The 19,298-nt window shown below is 44.4% G+C and overlaps 1 protein-coding gene across 1 annotated transcript in view; it reads left to right on the top strand.

Moving 5' to 3' along the window:
- LOC124805691 overlaps positions 1–19,298 on the top strand; it is a gene marked incomplete at its 3' end in the record, with an annotated part of 158,839 nt that overhangs the window by 59,340 nt on the left and 80,201 nt on the right. The window lies entirely within an intron of this gene.

The raw sequence follows: 19,298 nt of genomic DNA, 5'->3' as shown, positions 1-19,298 counted from the left end.
AAGATTGTCGTGTGTGTTAGCTCTGTACTTGTCAGTTAACAATCATCAGAAGCTGTTTTCGACTTGCAACTGGGTTGAAAACATGGCTGCCACCATACACTTCCGAGTTAAGTACAGAATTCTTAAGCCTAATAATAAACAATGATTTGATGAGCGGATTGAAGGCGTACAAAGGTACCCACTTGTATTTCATACAACCAATACGAAAATCTCCTTTTCAACAGTAAAACTAATCAATTTTTTCACATTTCCCCAAGATACCATTGTGTGCACAGCTCCGATGGAAGAATGTTCCCGCTACGGTCGCAGGTTCGAATTCTGCCTCGGGCATGGATGTTTGTGATGTCCTTAGGTTAGTTAGGTTTAACTAGTTCTAAGTTATAGGGGACTAATGACCTCAGCAGTTGAGTCCCATAGTGCATAGAGCCATTTGAACCATTTGAAGAATGTTCTTCAGTATATTTGTGGGTAAATCGATGTAGCCGCAATTTTTCGATTACAAGAAAACGAGGTTTCGAATGTTATGGTTTATAAATGTATTTGTGGAAAAGTGAAGCAACAGCAGCGGAACAACTTGTAAGTACATGTCGTTCTTTGCATCTCTTAGATAATTCTGTAGCGGCCGACGACCACTGTATGATTGTCAGTCGGCTTCAAGGGATGCCTTCAAAATTAAGTTCTCTTATTATGTCTTCTATTTCATCAGCCTTGTGAGCATAAAGATGTTACTGTAAAGGCAATGTACCGAATAACGTGATGACTTTAGGTTTGTGTGAAGTATCAAAATAGAGTGTGAGTTTAAACTCCACTCATAAACACATAGACAAATGCCGACGGAACGTTTATTTCTCTGCTGCACCTTTCAGCACGGGCAGCATAAACGATAACAGCTACTAAATGTCAGAATTACTTTGCTTCTCGGTCAAAAAAAGCTTTTAGCCGGTCATTCACGTGTTTAAAAAGATAAACAGAACGTTGGCACGTTACGAGTTCTACAAAATCAGTGTTTATGTCCTCAATCTGACAACTGTTATCGTTTTCGTAAATTTATCGATGCTGTACATTTCTGTTTCTATGACAGACCTAAACAGATTCCGACTGCTTTTCAGTTCCGTGCCGTATTAATTGTTCCAGAATAATAAATATTAGTGAAGTATAGGATTTTCTGCTACTATGTACTTATAAGTTTCTTTCCTTTTAGTCACAATTTAATGTTGCAAATTAATGTTTTCATTTTGTTGTTTTGTTGGTTTATGTAAGTGACCAGCGGACTTTCCATATACTCAGAAAACTTCCACAATGTACAACCGCATAGCTCTTTGAGGCTGTGACACCCCATAGGATGTGCGAAGGATTAATGCCCGTCTGCAGTATGTGAGGGACTTTTTCCTCGAAGCAAGTTACCTTATTAACGAAAACAGAAGCAACGTATGTATCACAGCGCGCGACATCATTCTTGCAAGGAAGTTAAATGAGGGCAGAAACAAAATTGAAAAGAAATTCCCTAATTGTGACTGGAAAGCTGTATGGCGGAACATCAACTATGCCGGGCTATCTACAGACGCTATTTCCGCATGGTACAAAACAGTTAGCAATGTCATCAGCACCAACGAGAGTCTATATGGGATCGGTTTAAACCAGACACACATTTGTGGAAAATGCTATCTGGTGGATACACTCATCCACAGATTCACCTGTGGCGGTAATGTGAATAACTGGAATTGGATCACGCAACAAATCGCCTTTCTCATCATTTCCTCGACGGAATATATAACGCCATCGCTCCTCCTGAGACCAGACATGACGTACTTTCTGAAATTAAAAACTAACGCCATTAGCTGGTTACTGGGAAAATATGTTAGTTATGTCATCAACAAACTTGGGTCGGACAACGAGATAGAATTTCGCGTTTACATGAAGTGTGAATACGCAAAAATTAGCACGTATCGTATCGCAAACACAAGAGTCACTACGGCAACATGCTGAAGATCATTTTTGAATGAATGGGTGTCGGTTAAGTTTGTGGAACCACTACAACACCTTGAACGAGAACGAACAGAAGATAATTAAAAGTCACTTGTGCTATTATTATTTACTATTACCTTGCTTCCGAAACTTCTATGTTACACGAAGAGTTTTTTCAAAACATTTTGTTCAGAATTACTCGTGTTCGACTTCCAAAGTATTTGTGTGATTCAAGAAGAATTGTTAAGTTTTATCAGTGTTCAGTTTCTACTCAGAGAAGAGGTTTCTTTGTCTTTCTTATATCGGAGAATGGGAGTTTTGTGTTAACATTTCTGCACACTTAGTGCTATGACCCAACAGGGAAGATGAAAAAAGGGGTGGGAGGGGTTTGGGCCTCGACGCACTGGCAGTGCCGTGAAGAGACCCCACTGCTAGTGCGGCGTGTACCACGCCCTGACCCCCCTATAAAAAAAAGGAGAGTCTTTAAAACGGCGGTCTAAGGGGGAAAAAACGTCGTGGTCTAGCCAGTAGATTTCAAAACCCAGCCACTCAGGTCCCGGGTTCAGTCCTAGGAAAGGGTTGGGAATTTTCCTCTTTCCCTTCCCTCCAAGACAGCCTCAGTTCCACTCAGTCTGCCTTCAGATTGAGTGCAGGGATCTTTTCCCAGGGGTGAAAGACAGTCGGGGCAGGTGCCGAAGCGAAGGAAAGGCTGCACTCTTCCTGCTGTCAGGCCAGAAACCCATTCATGGGTTGAGCTTCTCATACATACAGAATACTTGTGACTAGTTGCACATGAACAATAATTTTGAAGCTCCTTTTTTTTTAAGTGTGCTGCTATTTAAGCGCGAGATGACCCACTGGAAAATGTACTGCACACGAATTGCTGTCTGTTGTGGCTCAAATTCTCGTTCTGGCCATATAGATACTCTTGTTACAATTTGTTAAAGTGCAGTATGCAAATCTTATTGCTTAGCTTTACATGTTCGTGAAGGACGTTGTCTATATGTTTGACCATATGGCTGTACGTGTGTTTTTTTTTTTTTTTTTTTCAAGATATGCGATAACCTAACTTTTCCTCCGCTATAGGGAATGGTGGTGTTCTTTTGAAGTACAGTTCATGATGTTCATCAATCTGTCCTGCTAGAAGACTGTGATGTTCCATCCAACTTTCCACTTAATGAATGTATTTCAACTCTTCTTTAGGACTTTTTTAACAAAAAAATTCACCAAACAGCCGTGCAAATTGAGAAGTTACTTCATTTTACTTTCGCTAACAGTTTCAGCAATTGAATATGCCATCTTGAGAGGTGCATTTGGAGCCTGAGTATGGTGTATTGAATTTCCGAAACTGGTAGAGAAAGTAAAATAAAATAACACCGCAATTTGCACAGCTGTTTGGCGAATTTCTTCGTTAAATATTTGACCAGCCTACAACAAATCAACAGAGACATCCTCGGAACAGCCACTGACTTAATGGATGTACTAAAGATTAGGTGATCTAGATTTGATTTTTTTTCTGGCAGATATAAGGGCTGACGAAGCTTTGTTTATTGAAAAAGTCAAGTTTCACAGTTGCTCAGATCCACTCCAGCTATACACTACAGTCAGAATTATTTTTCACTCCTTGAAAGAAGATTCCTGGTAGCTGACATCACTGACTCGAGCTTTCAACTGCATACCCCAAACGGCTGTCGGCAAAAACAGTAGTCGTCTACATAAATGCGGCACGTTGCCATAGAGACATATTCAGTATCATGTTGCGTGATCGGTCGAAGCAGACGCATGAAGCAAACGCGACAATCTCTTTTAAATGTCAGGGCTCTTTATTCATGGTAAAGAGTATACACTGAGACGAAAACAGTCATGGTATAACTCCTAATACCGTGTTGGACCTCCTTTCGCCCGGCGTAGTGCAACAACTCGACGTGGCATGGACTGAGAAATTCGTTGGAAGTCCTCTCTTGAAATATAGAGCCGTGCTGCCTCTATAGCGTCCATAATTGTGATTCACGAACCGACCTCTGGTTTATGTCCCATAAATGTTCGATGGTATACACGTCGGGCAATATGGGTGACCAAATCATTCGCTCCAACTGTCCAGCTCGTTCTTAAAATTAGTCGCAAACAATTGTGGCCCATATAATTGCGTAGACTTCCGCGGCCAGAGTCAGACGACATAAAAATTTTCTGGGTATGGTACCGCGTCATAATGTAAAACCTACTGCTGCTCGAGAAAACCGACGTTTCGGCCACGGTTGTAGCGGCCTTCTTCTGGGTCTATTGGTGCGTTCTAGCTCTGCAATGTCCTTTATATTTTGTTATTACTGCTCACTGCGCATGCCATTACGTCATTTTAAATGGTAGTTAGTTTCATTGGTCAGTTAAGGAAGAAGGAGAGGGAACTTTATTTTAATAGGTTATTGCGGTGGAGGGAGAACGTAACCTCTGTTGTATATTGGCTCTTGTGTTTTGTGCCATGATTGGTAGCCACCGTCGAATGAGATGGTGGCTGCTGTTTTCCAACTGCTGGACTTCGGCCGCGCGGCGTCAGTTACTCTCCGGTAGTGCTCGTGCCTCGTGTTGACAGTGCGGTATGTTGGGCTCTGATTGCTGGCAGCCAAGATGGGGCAAGCCTGAGTCCATCCTCCCTGTTCATGTTATTAGGGTGTTTAAGTATTACGATGTTTGCCTATTCGGTCAGTAAGATTTTTCACATAAGGAAAGCGAATAGGCACCTTCGCCGCGTTAGGGTGCAGCCTGTCATCTACAGTGGTCGTAGGATCCAGGACTTACTAGGCTCCGCTAAGGTCAACGTGGATGCATTACACACTGCAGGAGTTTACAAGGTGGAATTCGAATGTGGAGAGGCATACATCGGGGAGACTGGTAGGCCAATAGCAACGCACAATCGGGTAAACGACCGCTATATTCGTCTAAGGCAACACAAATCCGCAGTGGCAGAACATCAGCAAGATTGCGGAAAAGAAATAAAATTCAGCGAAGCCTTTGTGTTGACCAAGCAGCCAGTTATGACGACACGCAAAATCAGAGAGGCCATCGAAATACTTAAACACCCTAATAACATGAACAGGGAGGATGGACTCAGGCTTGCCCCATCTTGGCTGCCTGCAATCAGAGCTCAACAGACCGCACTGTCAACATGACAGCACTACCGGCGAGCAACTGCCGCCGCGCGGCCGACGTCCATCAGTTTGTAAACAGCAGCAAACTTCTCATTCGACGGTGACCACCAATCATGGCACAAAACACAAGAGCCAATAGACAACAGAGGTTACGCTCTCCCTCCACCGCAACAACCTATTAAAATAAAGGTCCCTCTCTTTATTCCTTAACTGACCAATGAAACTAACTACCTTTTAAAATTAAGACGTAATGGCATGCGCAGTGAACAGTAACAACAAAATATAAAGGACATTGCATAGCTAGAATGCACCATTAGACCCAGAAGAAGGCCGCTGAAACCGTGGCCGAAACGTTGGTTTCTCTCCAGCAGCAGTAGGTTTTACATTATGACGTGGTACCATACCCAGAAAACTGTTATGCCAGTTGTGGCCCGGTGACATGGTGCGTTGCACCCATAAAATGTCCATCGCTGATTGGCTGCAAATGCTCTCCAACTAACAGAACGTAACGATTTTCGGTTAATGCTCGGTTCATTTGGACGAGAGGACCCAGTCCCTTCCATGTAAATATAACCCACACCATTATGGAGCCACCATCAGCTTGCACAGAGCCCTGTTGACAGACTGGGTACATAGCTTTACGGAGTCTGCACCACTCCAACCCTACCATTACACACACGAATCCTACCATCAGATCTTATCAGCTGAAAGTGCGGCTCATCTGACCAGGTCACGGTTTTCCAATCGTCCAGGATCCAACCGACACGGCCACGATCCCAGGAGAGGCCATGCAGGCGATGTCGTGCTGTTAGCAAAGGCACTCTCGTCAGTCGTCTGATGCCATAGTCCGTTAAAGTCAAACGTCGTCATACTGTCGTAAAGGATACGTTCGTTGTACGACCCATATTGATTTCTGCGGTTATTTCACACACTGACAACTGTACGCAGACGGCTCTGTTCTCGGTCGTCGATGAAGACCGTCGGCCACTGCGTTATCCATAGTGATATGAAAAGTCTGAAATTTGGTAATTCTCGGCACCACCTTGACACTGTCGATCTCGGAATATTAAATACACGAACGATTTCAAAAATGGCGTGTCCTATACGTCTAGCTCCATCTACCATTCCGTTTTCAAACTCTATTAATCGCAGTCGTGCGGGCATAATCACGCCGGAAACCTTTCCACTTGATTCACCTGAGTACAAATCACAGCTCTGCCAATAAACTGCCCACCTATGCCTTGAGTAAGCGATACTATCATGATATGTATATGTGCATATCGCTATCCCGTCACGTCACCTAAGTGTAGTTGAAGCTGTAGGAAGCAACAGGCAGACTACCCTCACCAGGATGATGGGTTGCAATGCACCACAGTCATCAAACCAATCCGTAGTACCACAGTAATTAAGGTTAGCACTCGAAGCGTCCAATATACACCAAGAACATCAGAAGAGAAATCCATAAGGTATTTGTAACCATCTTGCGCAAAATAGGGCCCTTCCTCTACGTTTTATTTGACGTCATGAAATCCCTTACAATCAGAGTATCACGGTAGTTGACTGAAGTTAAAATCTTCTGGGTTATTAGGCCGCGTCATGTTTCTTCTAAAATGTTCGACGTTTCGACTCCTCTGCTGGGATCTTCCTCAGGATCTTTTGGTGTCTTCTACTGCTAGAACACTGTCAGAGACGAGTGTCGCGTCCACTTATAAAGGGGGAATTTTCTGGCGTTCGTACTGGAGAAGTGATAGTATTGGTTAAAATTATGTGGCTACCATTGGTGGGCCATAGTCACAGGCTAATACAGAAGAAGAGGCGTTGGTAGCTCATCTCCTGTGGATACCATTGGCGGTCATCGTCATTGGATAGAAAGCCACTGTGTCACACTTACGCTGGAGAAGGGTTATTGGTTGAAATGCCTCCTACCGCTATTGGTTGGTCTTCATCAGTGGCTGGATTCGAAACGGACAGAGCAAGAGAGGGGGAATGTTTACCCAAAATATTATTGTCCGCCGAGGTGACTTGCAGCGCGTTGTTTATGCCGCTCACACACCGCGGCCGCGTATTTACTTCCTTGATGGCGGGGAGCCACGATGCCGGAAGCCTACAGCCGTCCTCTCTATTGAAATTAGATGAATTCTTAGAAATTTCAACCGCTTCTCGGACCTTTATTCTACAAATGTTTGTTTCCTTAGCCAGTACACGTACGTTATTAAAATCGATATCATAGCCACAGTTCTCGTGATGTTCTGCTACTGCCGATTTTGCACTTTGATTTAGCCATATATGCCGTTCGTGTTCCTTAATGCGTTCTTTAACAGTTCTTCCCGTTTCGCCTATATACACTTTGCCGCAGCCGCAAGACACTTGATAGACGCCTGCATTGTGGAGGTAATCAGGTGCATCCGTTTTCCGTCGGGAAAAGTCTTTTATTTTGTTTTGACTAAAGAAAGATGTCTGAATACTATTTTTCCTTAAAATTCTGCTTATGCGGTCAGTGACCCCAGAAACGAACGGTAACCTGACGGAGTGAGAAGGCGGTTCCTCGTCATTCTTATTAGCGGTATAACCATTCCGCCTAAAAGCCCTGTCGATTGAATAACTATCATACCCATTTGCCTTCAATGTCCTCTCTAAGTGTTCTAGCAGTAATGGTCACCAAACGATCCTGAGGAACATCCCAGCAGAGGGGTCGAAACGTCGAACATTTTAGAAGAAACATGACGCGGCCTAATTACCCAAAAGATTTTAACTTCAGTGACAACGGCCACGAAAGCCTGCAGACTTACATATCACAGTAGTTGCTTCCTATGACTAGACTGCTCTAACAAGGAATGTCCATTCACTTAGCTTCTGAAGGCATTCGACTGAAAGTGTCTGTTTCACACCCAGTTGCCGCTAAGCGTTTCAGCAGCTCTCTTTCCTCCTCGGCAACGTGAAACCGTCCCCGCCACGCCCTGCGCATTCTTCATACTTGACACGCTCCCATACGTCTCTGCGGCGACGGCGGGCGGGGTTCTACTTTGCTGGAAAATCTCATTGTAGCGACCGGGGCACCGGCGACAACAAACGACCACCACGACAGCCACAAATCTCGACCCAGCGGAACAAATGCAAATGGCGGCGTGCGGCCCGTTATAAAATGTCTCGGCTTTGCGTGTCAAAACTTTCAGAATTACGAGCTCGAATTCTCTGCGTCTACGCAACAGGATTGCAGCAAAATAAGCCTTAAGCCGAAGAAATAATGGAGGTTTCCCCTTTTAGTGGAATTGATGCCTGCCGTGATCTCTTAAATAGCGAGGTGGTATTAATCTCCCCAAGAATGTGAGCTGTCGGGGCCAAGAGAGCGGTTGCGTTAGTGTGAAAAACGGGGGCGCAGAAGCATTGTGGCCGCAGGTTTTCTCTGTGGTGCAATCCGATTTAGACTGAAACTGTGCAAACAATTTTGAAATAAAAGAAGGTGGAATATAAAGCACAGTTAATTTCACAGACGTACTTTTGTTCCCGTTGGTTGGATTGTTGATGAAATATTGATACCCATTATTTATTCTTTGAAGTTTGGGCAGAGCGATCGAACTGAGTGGTTCTATATTCACGAAACTAACTTCCCCAAGTAACACAGTTATGATGGTGAAACTCAATGTGTTTTCAAGTAATTCTTGTACACATATTCCGTCCTGTTTGTATCGAGGAAGTGTGGCTCAATACAGTTTGAAGTTCCGTCCTTTGTTCTGTTTCGTATGTGAATGGTAGCCGGGTATTTGGCGTGTCTGTCTGTTCCAACTCATTGGTCGATGTAACACTTCGCAGATTTAAAGTCCATCTGCGTTCATAATTTGTTGTGAAGAACATGCGTACGTTGCCTCCAACTTTGCTAGTAATAGATCTGTTGTAGATGTTACGTCCTTCTCTATCGATCTCTGAACTAACTTAAATATCCACTTGTATGAGGACCTAAAACTTAACTTGGATTAAGGAGCAAGCTGAATATTGTAACATAAATCATTAGCAGCGTTTGAACTCTGAGCCTTTATGTTGCAGTTCCACACCCACTCACTCAGCCACCGAGACACATAGTGTTGAATTTGGCTTCTGAGGCCAAAACTACCAAGTATGGTATGTGTAAAAATTTTACATGTCGACAGTGGAACCATGGTGTTGATATTTTCGTGGCGGCAGTGGCAACTAATAATAAAAAAGTAAAGCGATAGGCACGGAACATTTGCCTTCAACGAAGATAATTCCCCAACATACAGCATGTTGTTGATGATACTGCTGTTACGAGTCGCTCGGGAAGGTGGAATGCACACGCAGATCACAAGTTTCTGAAGTTGTGGGTTCCAGCCGTTTTGGATTAGCTATCCCGCCATTTCCATAAATCACGTCAGACAACTTTAACGACGTTTCTCTTGGCTCAGTTAAGTCTGAGACGTTTCTCTACATCCTGAGGTATCTGAGAAAATTTTTCTTTATTACGTGAAGAGAACGTATTCCAATATTTGTAAAGCTTTATTTGAGAGCTACTTAACACCTTCACACCTCTTCAGGCAGTGAACTGATCCGACACCCACCTTTTGGATTTATGTAGATCTAACAGGAATCGAAAAGAATACTCTGTTGACCATTTAAATCAACTGAACACAGTAATACAACATTCCCAAAGACAACTGGAGAAAATGAACAGTGATGCGACTCTCAGGGGAATGACTCAAAAGACATTACAGACCCAAAGCTCAAACGGACTTGATATCTTGATTCTAGTGTTCTAAGTAATAAAAATGTAAAATAATTCTGGCAAATGTTTCTTCGTGTTCGGCTTGTAAATATTACTTGCGATATATACAGGGTGATTCAAAAAGAATACCACAACTTTAGGAATTTAAAACCCTGCAACGACAAAAGGCAGAGCTAAGCACTAACTGTCGGCGAATTAAGGGAGCTATAAAGTTTCATTCAGTTGTACATTTGTTCGCCATTTCAGCCAATAAAGTTTTTGGTCCCTATTTCTTCGAAGGTGCTACTGTAACTGGACTACAGTATCTGGAGATGTTAGAGAACTGGCTGTTCCCTCAGCTCGAACAAGAAGCACAACAAATATTTCAGCAGGATGGAGCGCCACCACATTGGCACTTATCTGTCCGTAACTACCTGAACGTCAACTACCCGAGGCGATGGATCTGCCGCCAGGCAGCCCGTGACAGAGCACTTCATCACTGGCCTCCAAGAAGCCCTGATCTTACCCCCTGCGATTTTTTTCTTATGGGGGTATGTTAAGGATATGGTGTTTCGGCCACCTCTCCCAGCCACCATTGATGATTTGAAACGAGAAATGACAGCAGCTATCCAAACTGTTACGCCTCATATGCTACAGAGAGTGTGGAACGAGTTGGAGTATCGGGTTGATATTGCTCGTGTGTCTGGAGGGGGCCATATTGAACATCTCTGAACTTGTTTTTGAGTGAAAAAAAACCTTTTTAAATACTCTTTGTAATGATGTATAACAGAAGGTTATATTATGTTTATTTCATTAAATACACATTTTTAAAGTTGTGGTATTCTTTTTGAATCACCCTGTACTTATTGGAAAAACAAATATATCTCACTCGAAAACACAGATCATTCTCTTTCTTTAAAATCGTAGACTTAGGACAGTGCATCCATTAGACGTTTCACACTACCGGCGTATGAACACAGTTACGTCTTGCACAGCAAGTGATTTCCGACGAACTGTAGCTTTATACCCTAACGAGTAAAACCCGTGACTGCAGTCGCATTTGGTACTACCTCAGGTGCAGTGACCCTAACCATCTTTTATCCTTATTCATATGTATTTTATATACATGCAGGAGAATAACACGGAACGTAAGAGGTTATACCTAGTATTCCATTTATCACATACCAGAAATGGGCGAACAGTACACTGCTTCTTCTCGGAGTCCAAAACTGAACAGTAAAGCCGTGTTCTTTCGGTTGGACTGCACAGATTTCGGTGCAAAGTCGATTTGGTACAGAATTTTAGTTTACCTTAAATGCGGACGAATGTCACAGTATCGTGAACGTACCGGTCCCGTTCAAACGCTAAAGTTACCGCCCTACGGTAAGAAGTTGTTATGTGGACATTTACAGCTGTGCCATAACCATATTGTTCGGCAGTGAAAGCTGTTCGGATGCCAGTGTAACGATGTGGGACTGACACACTGCGTTGAATGAAATTTTTGACATAGACAGACATACTGTACTAGTTCCGCTAAATTTCGAGAGGAAACTCTTGACAACAATACAGAATTAAATTTGTTAAGATTTCCATGAACTGTTGATTGTTGACCATATCTGTGAAAGAGTAAGAAATAATAACGCCAAGGTGGTCTTCCCATTTCTACGTCGACGAGTTTGCTATGTTCTTAAGTTACTTCCATCCATGCTACTTACTTTCTCAAACCTGCGCGTTTTATCTCCTGGATGGCTGAAATTGTTCACTGTTTTTCTTTCGTATTGACAGTTGTATCTATTTCTCACTTACTCTGAATCTCATCTTGATCATCAGTACATACCGACCCAGTGTCCTCGATCTACATACCATCTCTGTTTGGTCATAGGCGCCAGTGTCAAAAAATGTAGGGTCCTGATTGATCGTCGTTTTCTCACGTCACACCGAATCGTGCTCTACCGGCATTTTTAGTGCACAATACTTTCTTCTGCTCGCAGTTTAAATCTACTCTGAGAGGTAGTTGTTTATCAAGTTCACTGGCCGAACACTCTGTTTCACGGGGTTTCCGGCTGTGTTGTGTTTCTCACCTGGCGATAAATAACTGGCAACGTGGTCCTTTATTTCGCTTTCGACCATAACTGCCAAGAATGTGACAGCAATTTTTATAACGGGACAAAAGAAGCTGTAACCTTATACTGCCCACGCAGAGAAACAGAAATTTAGTGACTTTGCACCTCGCCGTATAAACGACGCTGGCCCGGGAAGAAAAGGAAAAAAAAAAAAGGAAAGAAAGCAGGCAGGGGGAGGAGGCATCCTGACTCAGGACGTCACGGCGAGAACGATATCGCGTTTCAGCCCGGGGCGCAGCCGCCGCCGCCGCCGTCGTCGTGGAATCGGAAAGTCTCGCCTCAAAGTTACCACGGCGTTCTTTCTTTACGTGGCCATGATTTTCACTCCACCCCATCCTATAAAACTGTAAATATCGAAAGAAAAAAAATTGTGCTCTGCAGTTTCTGTACTCTCTTCTGTCTTCTTTTGATATGTTTCATCAACCACAGTGTGATGTCTTACACAAGGACAACTTCTCAGTACGAAATACCACACATTTGATATCAACTGTATTAATGCTGTTGCAAGAGGTGGAAAATCAGGAGTCACAATCGACGTTTTAAACAGCTTCATTTTTCCACTGGTTCCTTGCTAACTACACAGTCCAGTCACATTAATATGACCACTGCCTATGTTCGACGTAAAAGTGCAATAACCACTCACAGATGACGTGGCAGCACTAGGAGTGGAGGGCATATAAAAAGTGTCGAGGGGACATCACACACATCCATGCCCGAGGCAGGATTCGAACCTGCGACCGTAGCAGTCGCGCGGTTCCGGACTGCGCGCCTAGAAGCGATTTAGGGAAATCACGGAAAACCTAAATTAGGATGGCCGGACGCGGGATTGAACCGTCGTCCTCCCGAATGCGAGTCCAGTGTGCTAACCACTGCGACACCTCGCTCGGTTTCGAAAGTCTCTCTGAAAACTGAAAGAACAGTCGTTGTATATTCTCTGTGTCAGTCTCCCAACGAAAGCAGAGCTGTAGAGAAAACTCTTGTCTGTGGGTGTCGTCTACTCGGCGGTATCCGCCCGGATTGGAATCTGGCGCTCGTGTTTGGTATGGGGGTGTATCGGAGCAGGTAGCGTCTCCTATTTAGGGGCACGGGGCGTGAGGCGGGCGCCCGCCGGAAAGTGGAACTGGGAGGCTGCCGTGCACAAAACAGGGCAGGTCGGCTCCAGCCATCCGCAGCGTGCCGGCCCCGGCGCTGCTCAAGTCGAGCGGAAAATTGCCGCAGGGTGGTTGGTAGGCGTGGGAGGGTGGCGGCGCGACCTGCCTCCCGAACAAAGGAGTAGCCGGTAGGCGTCAAGGCTGCCACCATACCGCGCCTCCAAGACGCAGCGGCTTAGCCGCGTTAGAAATTAACGGCGTGCTGGTCTGGGTTTGTGTCCTATTGGCGGCAAAACCAACGAGTTATTTGCCGCAGGTCTTAATTCGACGTTGGAAATTTAAGGAGAATTCGGAAGATTTGGGCACTGGGGACTAATGCAAGATAGCCACTCTTTGCCTCATTAATAACCATCGACCTACTCTGCCATCTACCACCCTTATACATATTTCTCCTTTTCGTTTATGTGAATGGCAAGTGCATTTCCATTTTATTGCCTAAATATACACTACTGGCCATTAAAATTGCTATACCACGAAGATGACGTGCTACAGACGCGAACTTTAACCGACAGGAAGAACATGCTGTGATATGCAAACGATTAGCTTTTCAGAGTATTCACACAAGGCTGGCGCCGGTGGCAACACCTACAACGTGCTGACATGAGGAAAGTTTCCAACCGATTTCTCATACACAAACAGCAGTTGACCGGCGTTGCCTAGTGAAACGTTGTTGTGATGCCTCGTGTAAGGAGGAGAAATGCATACCATCAAGTTTCCGACTTTGATAAAGGTCGGATTGTAGCCTATCGCGATTACGGTTTATCGTATCGCGACGTTGCTGCTCGCGTTGGTCGACATCCAGTGACTGTTAGCAGAATATGGAATCGGTGGGTTCAGGAGGGCAATACGGAACGCCGTGCTGGATCCCAACGGCCTCGTATCACTAACAGTCGAGATGACAGGCATCTTGTCCGCATCGCTGTAACGGATCGTGCAGCCACGTCTCGATCCCTGAGCCAGCAGATGGGGACGTTTGCAAGACAACAACCATCTGCTCGAACAGTTCGACGACGTTTGCAAGACAACAACCATCTGCACGAACAGTTCGACGACGTTTGCAGCAGCATGGACTAGCAGCTCGGAGACCATGGCTGCGTTTACCCTTGACGGTGCATCACAGACAGGAGCTCCTGCGATGGTGTACTCAACGACTAACCTGGGTGCATGAATGGCAAACGTCATTTTTTCGGATGAATTCAGGTCCTGTTTACATCATTGTGATGGTCGCATCCGTATTTGTCGACATCGTGGTGAACGCACATTGGAAGCGTGAATTCGTCATCGCCATACTGGCGTATCACCCGGCGTGATGGTATGGGGTGCCATTGGTTACACGTCTCGGTCACCTTTTGTTCTCATTGACGGCACTTTGAACAGCGGACGTTACATTTCAGATGTGTTACGACCCGTGGCTCAACCCTTCAAAAAAAAAAAAAAAAAAAAAAAAAAAAAAAAATGGTTCAAATGGTTCTGAGCACTACGGGACTTAACAGCTGTGGTCATCAGTCCCCCAGAACTTAGAACTACTTAAACCGAACTAACCTAAGGACATCACACACATCCATGCCCGAGGCAGGATTCGAACCTGCGACCGTAGCAGTCGCGCGGTTCCGGACTGCGCGCCTAGAACCGCGAGACCACCGCGGCCGGCCTCTACCCTTCATTTCATCCTTGCGAACCCCTACATTTCAGCAGGATAATGCACGACCGCATGTTGCAGGTCCTGTGCGGGCCTTTCTGGATCGAGAAAATGTTTGACTACTGCCCTGGCCAGCACATTCTCCAGATCTCTAACCAACTGAAAACGTCTGGTCAATGGTGGCCGAGAAACTGGCTTGTCACAAGACACCAGTCACTACTCCTGATGAACTGTGGTATCGTGTTGAAGCTGCATGGGCAGCTGTACCTGTACACGCCATCCAAGCTCTGTTTGACTCAATGCCTAGGCGTATCAGGGCCGTTACTACGGCCAGAGTTCTGGGTCCTGATTTCTCAGGATCTATGCACCAAAATTGCGTGAAAATGTAATCACATATCAGTTCTAGTATAATAGATGTGTCCAATGACTACCCGTTTATGATCTGCATTTCTTCTTGGTGTAGCAATTTTAATGGCCAGTAGTGTATTTCTCCTTTTCGTTTAGGTGAATGGCAACTGCATTTCCAGTTTGCTTGCCTAAATATAGTCCGCAAACATTAAACACTGGAAAGTGTGCAGAGTGCCTTCCTAAAAACGTCACGATCCCCCTGAGGATTGAGGCGAAAACCCGAAAAGATTTTAATGCGCAAATTTCAGTGGTTTTCGTAAGGATGAAATTTATATTGTCTGATCTCAGCCATCTTCTCTTACAGAGTTTTACTACCACATGTTGCGTCACGTCGGTGTCCATTGTTTGAGAAAAAAGGGTTCGTTGCTATATAAGTGCAGGCCTCATGATACGCTACGAAAAACTTTGACATACTGAAATTATTGTAACTCACCGACCATATTTTCTTTTTTATTTTTATTTTACAAATATAAAGATTGTGACCAACTGAAGAGAATGTAATGCTAAAATTATTTTTAATATTGAAATTCAAGTGGTTCAAATGACTTTAAGCACGATGGAACTTGACATCTGAGGTCATCAGTCCCCTAAATTTAGAGTTACGTAAACCTGGCTAACCTAAAGACGTCACACACATCCATGCCCGAGGCAGGATTCGAACCTGCGATCGTAGCAGCCGTGCGGTTCCGGACTGAAGCGCCTAGAACCGCTCGATCAAGCGGCCGGCCGCCAACAAGGACGTTATCGTGTCAGCAATGCTGTCCTGATATATCCATGTTTTTGTTGCTCATTTCTGTCGGCATTGTTACTAACGTAGCACTGACCGGTCTTCCCGTCTTCTATGATAACATAATACAGTATTTCAAACTAATGTAAATTTCAGCCGTGCTGATTAGCCGCGTGGTCTTGGGCGCCTTATCACGGTTCGCGCGGCTTCCCCTGTCGGAGCTTAGAGTCCACCCTCGCTTATGGGTGTGTGTGTTGTCCTTTGCGTAAGTTAGTTTAATTTAGATTAAGTAATGTGTAAACCTAGGGACCCATGACCTCAGCAGTTTGGTCCCAAAGGAATTTAGCACAAAAATGCAAATTTTAGAACTAAAAATTCCTCCTTTTTAAAAAATGGTTTATTTAAAAAAGAAAAATTTAAGCGCTGCTGCTATGGATATTGATATTTAGATATTTTTACTCGTTTATTAGTAAAAGATGGAAAACACCTGTTATAACCGAGACCGGTTATTCATAACTAAAATAGCGGTGTCGATTGTAAGAGGTTGGTTGTTACCGTCCATAGGTTAATCTAATCCTGTTTTCAGAGACATTAGAGGTGCGATACGTAAAACATTGTAATAGATTCCTAATTCTTCACTTAGTAATGGTTCTTAAAAGTTCGTAAGCTGCAACAGGATAGTTGATGTCTACCAGTTGTAGTTTATCAACATCTCTATGAGGCTCTCACATGGGTTGAACAAATCTGTGATTATATCATCTTCAGTATTTCCTGAGTGCTGTTTCGTATGGGTCGAACAAACTTGTACAATACTCTAGAGTATGTCACACGCGTGTTTGGTAAGCAATACCTTTTGTAGACTTACTGCGTTTTCCCAGTGTTGTTCCAATGATCTATAGTCTGTCCCCCACAAATACCTGCACTCCGATTTTCTTGTAGGAGCTGACCTGATTCCAGTTGTGACTGATTGAAATTTTATAATCATGGGGTACTATGTTTCTGTGCTTTGTGAAGTAAACAGTTTTACAGTTCTGAAAATTCAAAGTAAGTTATCAACCTTTACACAATTTTGAAATTTTGTGAAGATGTTCTTCTTAGCGTTCATCCTAGTACGGTGTCCGCTGTGCTCAAGATTTTGGAGATTTTATTTTTCAACATTTAGTTACGACGCTTCCGATGTCCACCTTACGGTACATAATCCTGAGTTTAGCCATTCAGTGATCATCCTTTTGAGAGTTTACAGAACTGATCGGTTTACAACCTGACTGTTCCGACATCGTGTATTTTCTCGTTACATGAAGTGAAAGACAAGTGAAACCTGTTCTTGTTTTCTCGCTGTTATTCACTAAGCAGTAAAAGCATTTTATAAAAGATATTTTTGTATTCAGTACAATCACCTGAAGGTGCCCCTGAAATGGTGTAGACGTGGTTGTGGTGCCTAATAAAGGAATCAGTAAACAGGTAATGCGGTAGAATTTTCATTCATTTTCTAAAATGTTTTGAAGTATTTTTCTATGTTCTTTGGAGAATTTTGTAAATTTTCTTACAGTTACAACTTATTTCAAGTGTTAATTTTGTAGGTCGTATTTTCTGAGGCAGAAATTGGGGACCAGTCTAACATTTGTTTTAACGAGCGTGGAAAACCGTCTAAAAAGTACATTCCGGTGGCCGGTGGACCAGCCACGGTCGTTAATCCGCTACGTGGATTCGATCCGGGTCTCATTCACCGTTCCAGAGCTGCAGCCCCGTACGGGCAGGTGTTAGAAATTCATCTGACTGAGTATTTGAGTAGCTTTTTTCAGACCGTGCTTCATTATAGGTAGCTTCATCATCTGCAAAACGTCTGAGTTTGCTCTTAATGTTGTCTTCCAGGTCATTAAAATACAACTCGAGGAGAGAAGTTGCCAACAAATCTCCCTCAGGCACGCTTGAAACTACTTCTACATTACATCTCTGTCTCGCTCAAACACACACACACACACACACACACACGCACACACGTCCGCGCGCACTTCCTCAAATACACAATCCACATGCATGCTCGAAAATAAAAAAGGAAAAGAGAAAAAAATGAAAACACGACGGCGGCGTCCAGGTAATGTCCGGTGTAAATGAGGTGCACTTGAGCACCGGGCAGAACCGGTTCCTTGCCACTTTCCGCTGTACTCGCTGTTCTGCTGCCAAAACAAACAGCTGCCGTAACAATTTGCATGCAGCCAACATCGCCCCAGCGTCTCAGAGAGAAAAGTGTTCCTTTTTGCAGCCCTCACAACCACTTCCAGCTCGTTAAGCTGACGTACGAAGTTGAACATACAGTATGTGTGTGTTTATACATACAAACAGAAGTGTTAATATTTTTATTTTCATTTATTTATTTATTTGTGCTCCAGTTCAAGTTGGAAAACGTTAAGGCCGCATCTCTGTCGCTACGTCAATTCTGGATGGAACGTACAAATAGCAGATAAACTGATTCAGTGTTTTACGGGCGTCGCGTCGAATAATGTTGTCATAGATGCACAATATTTCTAGGAGACAACTGATCGTTATCATCAGGTGCTTACCGACGTGTCGCTGCAGCCGCACGGCAATACGCAGTACGTGCTGGCTCGCTAGAGAAGCGCAAGCGCCAAGGGGTGGGGCTATCAAGTCATCGTAGACGAATCATAGAACACGGCGACATCCAGTGCCCCCTGCCGGAGACACGGGCCACGGTGTGCGCATGCGCGACGAGGGAGAAAGCTCGGCCGCAAATCACGGCCGAGCGCGCGCGCAGGCGGTGTGTTGGCGCCCAGATGTGTGCGAACTTCCATTCTCCGTCTGTGTTGACTAGGTTTCGGTCATCTGCGACCGACGATGCCTTATTGCCCCCCAGTGTTGGTTCTCATACATCTCTGAGTTGTAATCCCGTACCTCTGTTAATCAGGTCGTTACTTATACACTCCTGGAAATTGAAATAAGAACACCGTGAATTCATTGTCCCAGGAAGGGGAAACTTTATTGACACATTCCTGGGGTCAGATACATCACATGATCACACTGACAGAACCACAGGCACATAGACACAGGCAACAGAGCATGCACAATGTCGGCACTAGTACAGTGTATATCCACCTTTCGCAGCAATGCAGGCTGCTATTCTCCCATGGAGACGATCGTAGAGATGCTGGATGTAGTCCTGTGGAACGGCTTGCCATGCCATTTCCACCTGGCGCCTCAGTTGGACCAGCGTTCGTGCTGGACGTGCAGACCGCGTGAGACGACGCTTCATCCAGTCCCAAACATGCTCAATGGGGGACAGATCTGGAGATCTTGCTGGCCAGGGTAGTTGACTTACACCTTCTAGAGCACGTTGGGTGGCACGAGATACATGCGGACGTGCATTGTCCTGTTGGAACAGCAAGTTCCCTTGCCGGTCTAGGAATGGTAGA

This window comes from Schistocerca piceifrons, chromosome 7 (genome assembly GCF_021461385.2).
Source record: "Schistocerca piceifrons isolate TAMUIC-IGC-003096 chromosome 7, iqSchPice1.1, whole genome shotgun sequence".
NCBI classification, from domain to species: Eukaryota; Metazoa; Arthropoda; class Insecta; order Orthoptera; family Acrididae; genus Schistocerca; species Schistocerca piceifrons.
Note: the sequence above shows the minus strand (reverse complement) of the source record. Positions and strands in the feature narration are given on the sequence as shown.